We start from the raw sequence: 10,931 nt of genomic DNA on the forward strand, positions 1-10,931 counted from the left end.
TGACAAAGAATGAATTACAGAAGATAGAATTTGTAGGTTCAGATGCAATTGAGCAATAGAAAGAATTAACGATAAGCCAGTTAAACCCTTAAGAATAAAGAGGGGTTTTAATGGATTCGATGTCTCAGGTTACCTTTAGTAAATCTTCGGTGAGTCGCATCTATTTAAATGTTGAAATATTGAATTTATATAATTACTGTAGCTGTATTTGTACCTAGCCGTTAAGAATCTTTATCCTAAATAGTTTTTTGAAAAAACGACATTGAATTTCCTTAATACGATATCTGCCTTGAGCGGAACACAATATCATAATAAGCTTACAAAAGCTCATTATCTTTGACTTAAAGGGACTAGGACTCTTAATCCATTACAAAGAGTTTTTAATTAAATTTAATCTGGGTCATGAAGCATTGAGAATACCGATCCGTCGGTATTCTCAATGTATATTAGGATACCTGGAGTTTCTCACTGCACACTGTGTTTAAGATAAAGAGAGGTAGTTTCTAAGAAGATAATGAAATAAAGGGTTAAAACTCTTATATTAGGAAAAAAGTACGACTTGAAAGATTACTTATGGTTGCAGAGACAGCGAACCACCTTTGTTTTGAAAAATACATAAGCTCTACATTAAATAATTGCTTGCACTAGCCCAGAACGAAATTCTATAGCGTTAATGTGACTCCATGAATGCAAAATCAACAGATTTACCTGTTACAGGACTGACAGGGATTTTTATTCGAGAGAGATCAAATGTAAGAAAAAAATTGGGGGTATTATCGATGATCTCGTTACTCTAAAGAAGTTAATGGCAGTTAGACCCTTAATTGCTGTATTGCAACATTTTGTTATTATCATTACATTTAAAAGAGAGAAACTTAGTTTTACCAGACTTCAATGTCAATCGGTTAGAGTTGCACAAATATTTTATTTTATAGAGATGATCCACTGACAAAGTAAGTCAAATTATGATGGCGGTATCATGAGCAAATAGAGTCAAAATTGTATAAATCTGGAGTTTTGCTGGATTAAAAAAAACTATATCTAAAATCGACACCTGAGGGCATTTGCATCCACAAAATCTTACAAACAGTCCATCAGGCATAAACAATGGTTTGAAGTTTTAAATATTGGTATCTAGTTGTTATTCAAAAATACATTTTATTAAAATTCAATTTTTGATATAATAACCTTCATTAAGGGGTACGTTAAACTTGCAGATCGCTGCATGTCAAAACTAGCTGGTTTTTGGCAATAACTATCATATTTTTGTAATAAGATAAAAAGCTTTTGAATTTTACTTTATATGTGCCATTGACGAAGTCATAGTTTTGAATTATGCCACCGGATCATGAGCAAATAAAGTCAAAATTCCATAAATCGAGATTTTTGCGAAATCGTTAATCTAGAGAGAAAAAAAAAGACATATAACCATTACCTGAAGACTTTTGTACTCACAGAATTAACTACATAAAAATAGTGGTTTGAAGTCTTTAATGTAAGTATATGATGATCATTTAAAAATAAAAAGAAATTTTGCTATATATACATTTTTGACAGCCTTTATTAAATGGTACGTTAATTTTGCTGATCACAAATATAGCTGGTTTCTATCAACAATTGTTAAATTTTTTAAATTATGATAGAAAAATAAATTTATTAATCGAATATAACTTATTGCCACGTAAAATGATATCATCTCCTTGCAATCCTTTTTCATCATTGATTCGTACTTAAATTGCTTTTTAGAAATCAAAAAAATAGTTACTATAGAATCATTGTTAACTAAATATTTAAAACAAAGTATATGAATTTAGTTGGTAGATAAATCGATATTTATAAAATGATGGAATAGTTCTACTTACCTATAAATTGTAGAATAAGTGATGTTGAATGTGGCACACAATTATGTGTTTTTTTTCGTAATGTTTATGATATAACAAAGCTTTAAGTGTTAGAAAAATACATTTGATTTTTGTTTATAATCTTTTTTTTCTTGAGAACAAAGTGTAAATTACCCAATAGGCAATATTATTTCATATAAATAAAATGCCAAAAAGTTGTAAAGTATACAATAATAGAAAAAGCTGTGGGTAATCACTTTAATGTTATTGCATACATTTTATTTACCAAGCACAAAAAAATAAAATAAATAAACAAAATAAAATTTTAGCGTAATAACTAATGTCACTGCCAATACCCTTAAAACCATTAAAGCAGTAATCCATCACGTAAAGGGGCGGCAACAGTAATAACATAAACGTGATCTTTAGCATAATTGTATCATTAGAATTTGTTTTAATAAGGATTTTTTCAAGTTTGTAATTTTTCAAGATACGACTCTATATTATGTACTTATATTGAAATGTAGGAATGCTTTAAAACTACCATCCTCCCCTTTCTCCCTCTTGTACGTAAGTCTTGTATATATTTAGTGTTGTAGTTAGATTTTAAAATGATAAGATGCACTTACTTCACCGTATGTTAGAATAGATTTTATTGGTTGCTGGTTTTGTTCAGGCTAAGATATATGAACTTAAAAGTTATTAATTCGTTGTTAATGAAAACAACTTTGAAAAGCTATTGAGAAATACAAGGTGTCACATTTCTATTTAGACACTAAATACAAAAACACATTTTTTAGTATCTTAACGTTCTAATATTTAGAATGTTTAAAAACTCTTAATCTTTGTCATACCAAGTTATTTCTTACCTTTATTAAAACACTAAAAAACTGTTTTTCAACTAAATATCTTGAAGATATTTAGTATGTATATAGTGTCTGAACTGCCTGGGACACCTTGTGTAATTCTTTGGAGAATTTTATTATTGTAATGCTTACAAGTTTTGTGAATTATTATAAGTAACAGATTAATACTCTCAGTTTCCTTTACTCGTTTCTAACAAAATATGATTACGTATGCCAATGTATTTGTTTTGTAGATCATCAAGTTATAGAAGTAAAGTAGTTGACTCACTAATAAAGCTGGATTTAAAACTTCTGGTTTACTGGCTTCTATTTGCTGACTTACTTATGAATAAGTAGTAGAAATCGGCATTCCATTTTAATTACTTAAAAAAATAAAATCTATTGAGGTCAAAACGTTGAGAAATACGTTTTTTACTTAATTCGTCATATATTTTGACACGGTTCTAGTAATCAACTGGTATCTCATTTGAACCTGGTTGGTGAAGGTATTGGGTGCTCGTAATATATTCGCTTTAAAGTATTAATCTTTTGAATGTAAGAGTTAATTTTCAACATCTAAATTAATTGGTAGATTGAGTACAACAATATATCCCTTGAATGTCGTCCATTTTTAAAATTTTATACCTCTCACTCAATTTTGGTTAGTTAATCAAAAAATTGAATAAAAGGTTTTACATTAGTTACTTTCATATTTGACTTTATTCGTCGTATCTTCTGTTAATCGATTAATAATGACAAAGATTTTGATTTAAAATAACATATTCATGATCCATGAAATAACAGATCTAACTAATAGTTTGTTCAGTTTTGCCTAATTTTATATATGTGACAATTAAATTTAAGTTCTCGTTTTTTTCTTAACATGGCTTGGACTTTCTGAGTAATCTTTGGCTGTAATTTTCTTTACTTCTGTTTATTGAACAATATTATATTCTGTTAAAACAGGTCATGTCTTACTTGTAGCTTTCTGAAATGAGTAAGGCCTTTAGTTGACTCTGAGTTCCCTTGGTAATTGACATCTAAACGAAAGGCTATGAGTGGTTTGTCGTGTGTTACCGCCTTTAGAATTTAGTCTATTCAGTTTTGTTACAAGATCTTATGATAATTCTATATCCAAATCCCTCCACAAAGTGGTGTTACTCACGAACCAGGGTGCTCCCGTGATGATGCAGAAGACCCTGTTTTCCACAGCCTTAAGTCGCCCAAAGTGTCTGTTCTTCATGTCCAGGAAGAACAGGCATTACTAAGGATTGACTTCAAATACACCTTGTAAAACTTAAGGCCTTGAAATCCTAAGCAAAGTACTTATGTGCATTTGCCTTGCTGTTTGTAGATGTGCATGTTGTGCCCAGTTGAGGTGTTGGTCGAGGAGATATTTTACGTATGTAGCCCAAGGAAAATTCAGCTCTTTACACTTTCGTCTATCGAGCAAAGGTCTTTTACGCCTTCTAGAAAATATAATTGCTTCCGTGGATTGACCTGTAATATCCATTAGTCTATTCATACCATTTGCTGATCAAAGTAGCGCTGAAGGCGTGGGCGCAGCCAGTTTTCTATGCAGCTATTGTTGTTAAGGCTATGTCTTCGGCCAACTAGTAAATCTGTGTAGACTTCATTGTAGCTTAGTCGGATATGTAGCTGTTAGACAGGAGTTGAGAAAAGTGTGTACAAGTTGTAGTTTGCGTATAGCCGGCCCCGGCAACGCGGTGGGTATATACCTGCCTAGCAGTCGTGTGGCCCTGGGTTCGAGTCCCAGAATTGGCATGGTCGTTTATGATGTCCGATTTAGTTTAAATACTTAAAAATTATATTGAGGCTTTTCGTGACTAAATGTGCTCAGCACAAGGTCAATAAATGAATTTAAAAAAAAAATAGTTTGCGTATAAGGCCATGAGGTCACATCTTGTCAAATTCCTTGGAGATGTCGACAAGGACTGCACCTATGTTGCGACCACGGTGTCTGAACTCTTATTGTGGTAGCTTGTAGGTAATTTAGGATTTCACATTTTTCCCGTCAATCTTGGAATTGGTGTAGAGGTTCTGGACCCCTAAAAACTGGACTCAAAGGTTTCTATGAAGGGCTCAACTTTTTGCTAGGGATCGTGAATGAGGATGCCATTCACCTCAGTATATATCAATTTTTTCTTGCCCTTGTAATAAGATTTTGAGCAAGCTTAAAAAGCTCCTTGGGGTTGTTGTGGATGTTATCATCGATTCCAAGTTTTTCCCAGCTATATCTCGCTGGTGTGTTCATACAGCATAGTCTTCCGTCGATCCTGCGGTTCGCCCTTTATAGTAAGTTTTTGAAGAATGAGTCATTTATCTTAAAGGCATTACTCTTTTAGTAGCAGAGAGTACTTTTCTATTGTGGTCTTTGATGGCCTTTCTGATCTCAAGGAGGAAAGCTTGGTTAGAGGAGAAAGAAGCTTGGACAGCATCGAAGGAAGCAGAATTGGTAATAATAGAACTTGCCCTGTAAACGCGTCCCTGTAAGTATGTTTCTATGGCGGTCTCTGATGGCCTCTCTAATCTCAAGGAGGTGAAAGCAGTAGTCCTTTTCGCAGCTTAAGGAGGATTGGTAATGAGAGAATTTGTTGAGTTTTTAAAGGATTCACTGTAACTACGTATCACTGTGCATTGTTTGAATTTTTACAGCTGGTTGGTTGCCATTTCGAACTTTAAGATAGACCGCAAGGTGGTCAGAAGTGAGGTCTTGAATGACTTGAATTTGTAAGATAGCTGGAGTGTTTTTGATAAAAAAAAATGTCTAGGATATCTAGTCTGCCTATAAGGGATAAGTGAGTGGATTCGAAAAGAAGGTTATCTCTATGTTGATTGGTGTTTGGTTAGTTAAATTCTGGGCATTTATACTGATTTTTGATTTTCTTGAAGCCGACCCCGGTAGCACCGTGGGCAAAGCGTTCACGATGCAATCGTGTGGTCTCGGGTTCGAATCCCGGCATGGGCATGGTTGTTTGTGTTTGTCTTATAAAAAGCAAAACATTGTGGTTCGGAACCCACGTTAACCTGTAGGTCCATAAACAACAATATTGGGCGGCCGTCGAAATACGACGCGAGTCCATTGTATTTGACGACAAGAAGACTTTCTTGAAATAGTAATTGGTTAGATTAATTGACTTAAACAGTGCAGAAGGTTGTTGCGAAGAACGTTTGATAGATCATAGTTTAGGCCTTAGAAATGTCAATCCGGCTGAGAAGTTAGGCATTTTAATTACCAATCTTAGTCACTAGCAATATTTAATGTTATTCTCTGCTAAGATCCAGAAACCTCCTCTGTGGGCCTGTCTTAACCGTCCATCTCAGCAGAGTCCTTCTATCATACAAATTCTTTAACAATGCGATAGGTACACATTTTGTTTTGTCGATTGTGTGTTCAGAACCTACCTCCAATTTCCCAAAGCCGTCAAGTAAGAGACTTTGCCTATTTTCTATTTGTTACCAGGGCTACGTGAAAGGCCTGGGATCCAGACAAATTGCATCTGTGAACAAGTTGTAATTTGCGTGTAAGTCTACATCTTTTATCTTGTCAAATTCCTTATCTTTCCGTCAGATGTCGAGGAAGACTGCACTTGTCATACGTCCACCATATTTGAACTCTTATTGTGCTAGTTTCTAGGTCCTTTAGAATTAGTCTTTTCATAATTTTTCCGTCGGTCGTGAGATCGATGGAGGGGCTTAGAAAAAACTTGCCTTTAAGGCTATCGACGAAAGATTCATCTATGATATATAAACTCTTACTAACTAGGAGCTCACTTTATTATCCAAAATAGCCCCAACGGCGACTCCGCTCATAAGAGCAGATTGAGACGAATGGTATTTGAGCGTTTATGATATTGGGTTCTCGGTATATGTGTATATCACTGACTTTGTGTAGATACATAGGAAATTTTAGTAAAGTTTTTCTATCGAAATCAGATAAGAAAACCCTTAATAATCTTTCTTTGTGAGATTCAGTCATCCTATTCATTTCTAATTTAACATTTAATATATCTTATGAATATTGTCCATTTCTTAGATTTTTTATCGATATTTTCCTCGTTCAATATTCTATTTTGCTACCAAAATTACGATAATATTTTTTGGTTTTTAACTCTCAAGTTTTCTTTTTCAAATAACAGTGTCACGTCATAATTTACACGTTTAAAATGAAAAACCCAATGTATTAATGTCTGCGGAAGAATAAGCAGACGAGACCATTGAAGTTCATCTAGATCATAATTGTCATTGTCATAATCATGATTTGTCTAGATCAGTGTTACTCAAACTTTTTTCGTGATGGAACCCTAAACTCTAAACTAAAAGCAAAAGCAGTTATATGTGAATTGTTTATTAATAATCATACAAAGAAGATAGATACAGTAAGTAGTGAGTTAGTAAGCAAATGATAACACTAAGTTCATTTAATGCAAGGCATGTAATTGTTTTTTATTCCTGATCAACTGGGTAACGTCAGGCTTGATAGAAGAAAGTTGAATTCTCATGTCTGGTTCGGCATCCAGTCTATTGCGTTATTTTGTTTTTGTAGCTGTATATGCTGAAAATCCCCTTTCCTTGTAGTGGCAGGTTAATCCGTTAAGTTTTCCGAACATGTCTGCTAAAAATGCTAGTCTAAATAACCAGCTTTTATCGGACAAACGGTCTTTTAAATTAAAAGGAACATATGTAAGAAAAGCTTCTAATTCTGTTCTTAGTTCAAAAAGCCTTCTCAAAGTTTTACCCCGAGACAACCATTTCACTTCAGTATGGAGCAATAGTGTTTTATGATCGAATCTTCACATAATATTGAGAAAAATCGGGATTGTAGTGGACGTGACTTGACAAAATTAATTATTTTTACTGACTCATCAAGAACCAATTTTAGATTTGGTGGCATTTTCTTAACCGCGAGTGATTGTCTATGCAGGATGCAGTGGCTGGAACTACAATTTGGCGCTTTCATTTTTATTCGTGATATTGCTCCTGCTGTTCTATCTGTCATTGCCTTGGCTCCATCGGTACAAATATCAATGCAATCATTCCAATCGAGTTGGTTTTCTTCAAAAAATATTTTAATCGTGTTAAAAATTTCTTCTCCGGTTGTGTTAGTAGGCAGCGATGAGCACATAAGCAAGTCTTCTTTGAGTGAATGTTTATATGGATATCGCACAATTACTAGCAAGATGGCCAGTCCAGCAACATCAGTCGACTCATTCATTTGCAAGATTTGATTTGATTTGATTTGATTTGATTTGATTTGATTTGGTCATTTTAATGACAAATAGTATCTCTTGACCAACTTGGCAACCATCGAATCATCTCGAATTCCTCAGAAACTTCGGAGAGCCAGACGATTTTCTCCGAAGTACGCGTCGACGGACAAGCACGAGAAACAGCGCGACGAACCGAGGTCATTCGATTGCTTATAGTCCGGGGGCGAATGATAGCGTACGAGTAACGCTGTAACATTTCGATGTAATGTAATGTAATATTTTCGATCGGTCATTTACTTAATAATACATATATTAAATTTTCGTATATGTACCAGTAACACCTATAAGTAGGCGTTTCATTTTGGTTGTTTATTTTTATCTTAGGTAACTTTATTTTTGTAGGGTCTACTTTAATACATGCATTCATTTATTATGACTGCTGGCGGAGCCCTACCGGAGCACCGGGGCTCCGCGGAGCACACTTTGAGTAACGCTGGTCTAGATCATAATTGGTATGATTATGTGGAATTTGAAATATGATTCGATTTTGTCTATGTCTTCTACTCGTCCTGAATTCCAATTTCAGGGGAGCAACAAGGGACTTGAATGTTATATAGAAAAAGTTATACGTTTATAAACCTAATATTTCCATCTTGCCTAAATGGGTATCCAAGCCTATTAGCCTTACGAATTTGTTTTGTAACTTTACCAAATTATGGTAACAAGCCGACGAAACCAAATTTAAAGATCGATCTTACAAGAAAAACATCAATTAGAACACTATCAAAGTGTTAACCACCCCAAAGATGTGATTCTATATTCGAACAATAATATCATGATATTTACTCATAATTAATGTCATCTTGTTCGTTCGACACCTTAAAGCGGACGAAAATTGTCATAAGTAAATGACAAAAACTTATCACCAATGTCCAAACTGATGTGACTGTGACCTCTATGACACTTGCAATGAAACTTAAAATTAATAAAATATTTCCATCTTCTACCTGCCAAACTTCTACTTCAACATACGCCTGCACAAATCAATTTAGCAGGGCCAGAAGAAAGAAGGTCAAATCGATCAAAAGTCTTAGAAAAGTCTGCATAGACAGAGTCAACCTGGATCCCTTTCTCGAGCCTATAAAATGTTTACAGTCCTAAATCTGCTTGATTCATATTAGTTTTTTAAATAACTTGGGAATCTTAGAACTTTGCAAAAGCCCCTGATTTCTATAGTGCATTCAAAACGCAAGAAGCCAGACATAAAGAAATACAAACGATGTCTCGAAGTGATTCAGTTGGCACGCATCACGTTTATGTCTGGCCTCCTGATTTTGAATGAAAAACCATAAAGACCTATTAAACAACTTTTTAATAAGGATTGCCAAAATAAAATGGCACTTCTTCAGTAAGAACACAAGCGATAACCTCGGAGGCAAAGATGAAACTGATTCCAGCATAGCCTTTCCTATTTGATGGCACAAATAAGTTTTTTTCGGGTAATTGGGTGACTCAAGAGTAGCCCTTCAGAGATACCTGAGAAGTAACAAAATGGTTGATAAGCAGAATACACTTGTTTTACAGTGTTTTACCTTGTACTACAATCTGCGATATAAATGCTGAAGAAATAAGTATGGTGGGATTAAATGGGTTAATATTGATTGAAATTGAAAAAATTGAACCTTCTAATAACCTACTATATAGTCACTTTCTTTCTTCCTAAATATTATCTTCTTTATATATGCTGTCATTGATTAAAAAAGATTTTACTAATAAAACACACATACATTGGCATAGTTTATTTGTAAAATTACAAATTACTTACAATTACTATTGACTAAGGACAGATATCTTAGCCTACTTTAAACCATAAAACAAAAAATTTCTTGTTGTAATTTTATATATTATATTATGTACAGTTAATTTAATAATAAAGTCACTTTTGTTAAAAAATGACTATGACGCGACGCGTCCCTTAAGCGTACTTCTATATGATTCTGTTACAATTTAAAATGTTTAATATGTGTATATATATTATGACTTAAATATGGTTAATATGTTGTTTTTCTTTTTTAAATATTTATGTGAAATAATTGTCAGAAGATGTTCCGATAACAATAATTAACACTGAACTACGAAATTCTTGCGGAACTCATGTATCGAAAAAAAAATCAATCTTAAAATAATAATTATCTTCCATATTATATCTGGTTTTATTATAATTTTTATATTTTATGACAAAATTGACGATTATTATTTATTTAAGCAATAGTATATTAAGATTGATTCTTTTTTATCCAAGCCTCCATATACATAATTAGTGTTTATACTCAAGCGCATTATAAAGAAATTATTTGCGGTGCTATAGCTAGATGGCAGCGTTTTACATTAATTTTTTGAAAATATTTGTAGAAATGCACACTATATAATAAAATAATACGTCTTTAAAGGCCGCTGTCTGAATTTCACTTAGGAATGTTCTGTAGAAACTTGAAGAATTACTAATAGACTGTCTATAAGAAATCGGTTTTTAATGACTCAACTGACTTAGCGAATCAAAATTCGCAAATAATATATGGACTACGTTATGAATTTATCGCCAATTAGTTGTAAAAAATGTTTTTTTTTTGCGTTATATTTTAATACTTCATAAAGAAATTTACATAAAAAAATTCAAATCAAAATTAGGCTATTTCTAATTTTTCTACTTTTTGTCAACAATTATTTAGTTGGATTTTCGAAAAATGACTAACTTGTTCTAACGACTAGATTTTGTGACAGTCATTTGACTAATGCCTTGATAACTTTAAAATGCATAACCTATTGATGCACGATCCTCGTTTTTTGACTCTAAATAATTTAGATTATTCAGGGTTTTAAAGTTCATACTGCTGGTTCATTAAATTCGTGATAACAAGTATAGTCCTTTTTTTTAATTTAATAACTTAATATTTACAGCTGATTATTAACAAAAGAAAAACAAGTAAATTTGGCAGTAACTCACTATATTTAGT

The sequence above is a fragment of the Anthonomus grandis genome, chromosome 17 (genome assembly GCF_022605725.1).
Source record: "Anthonomus grandis grandis chromosome 17, icAntGran1.3, whole genome shotgun sequence".
Lineage (NCBI taxonomy): Eukaryota > Metazoa > Arthropoda > Insecta > Coleoptera > Curculionidae > Anthonomus > Anthonomus grandis.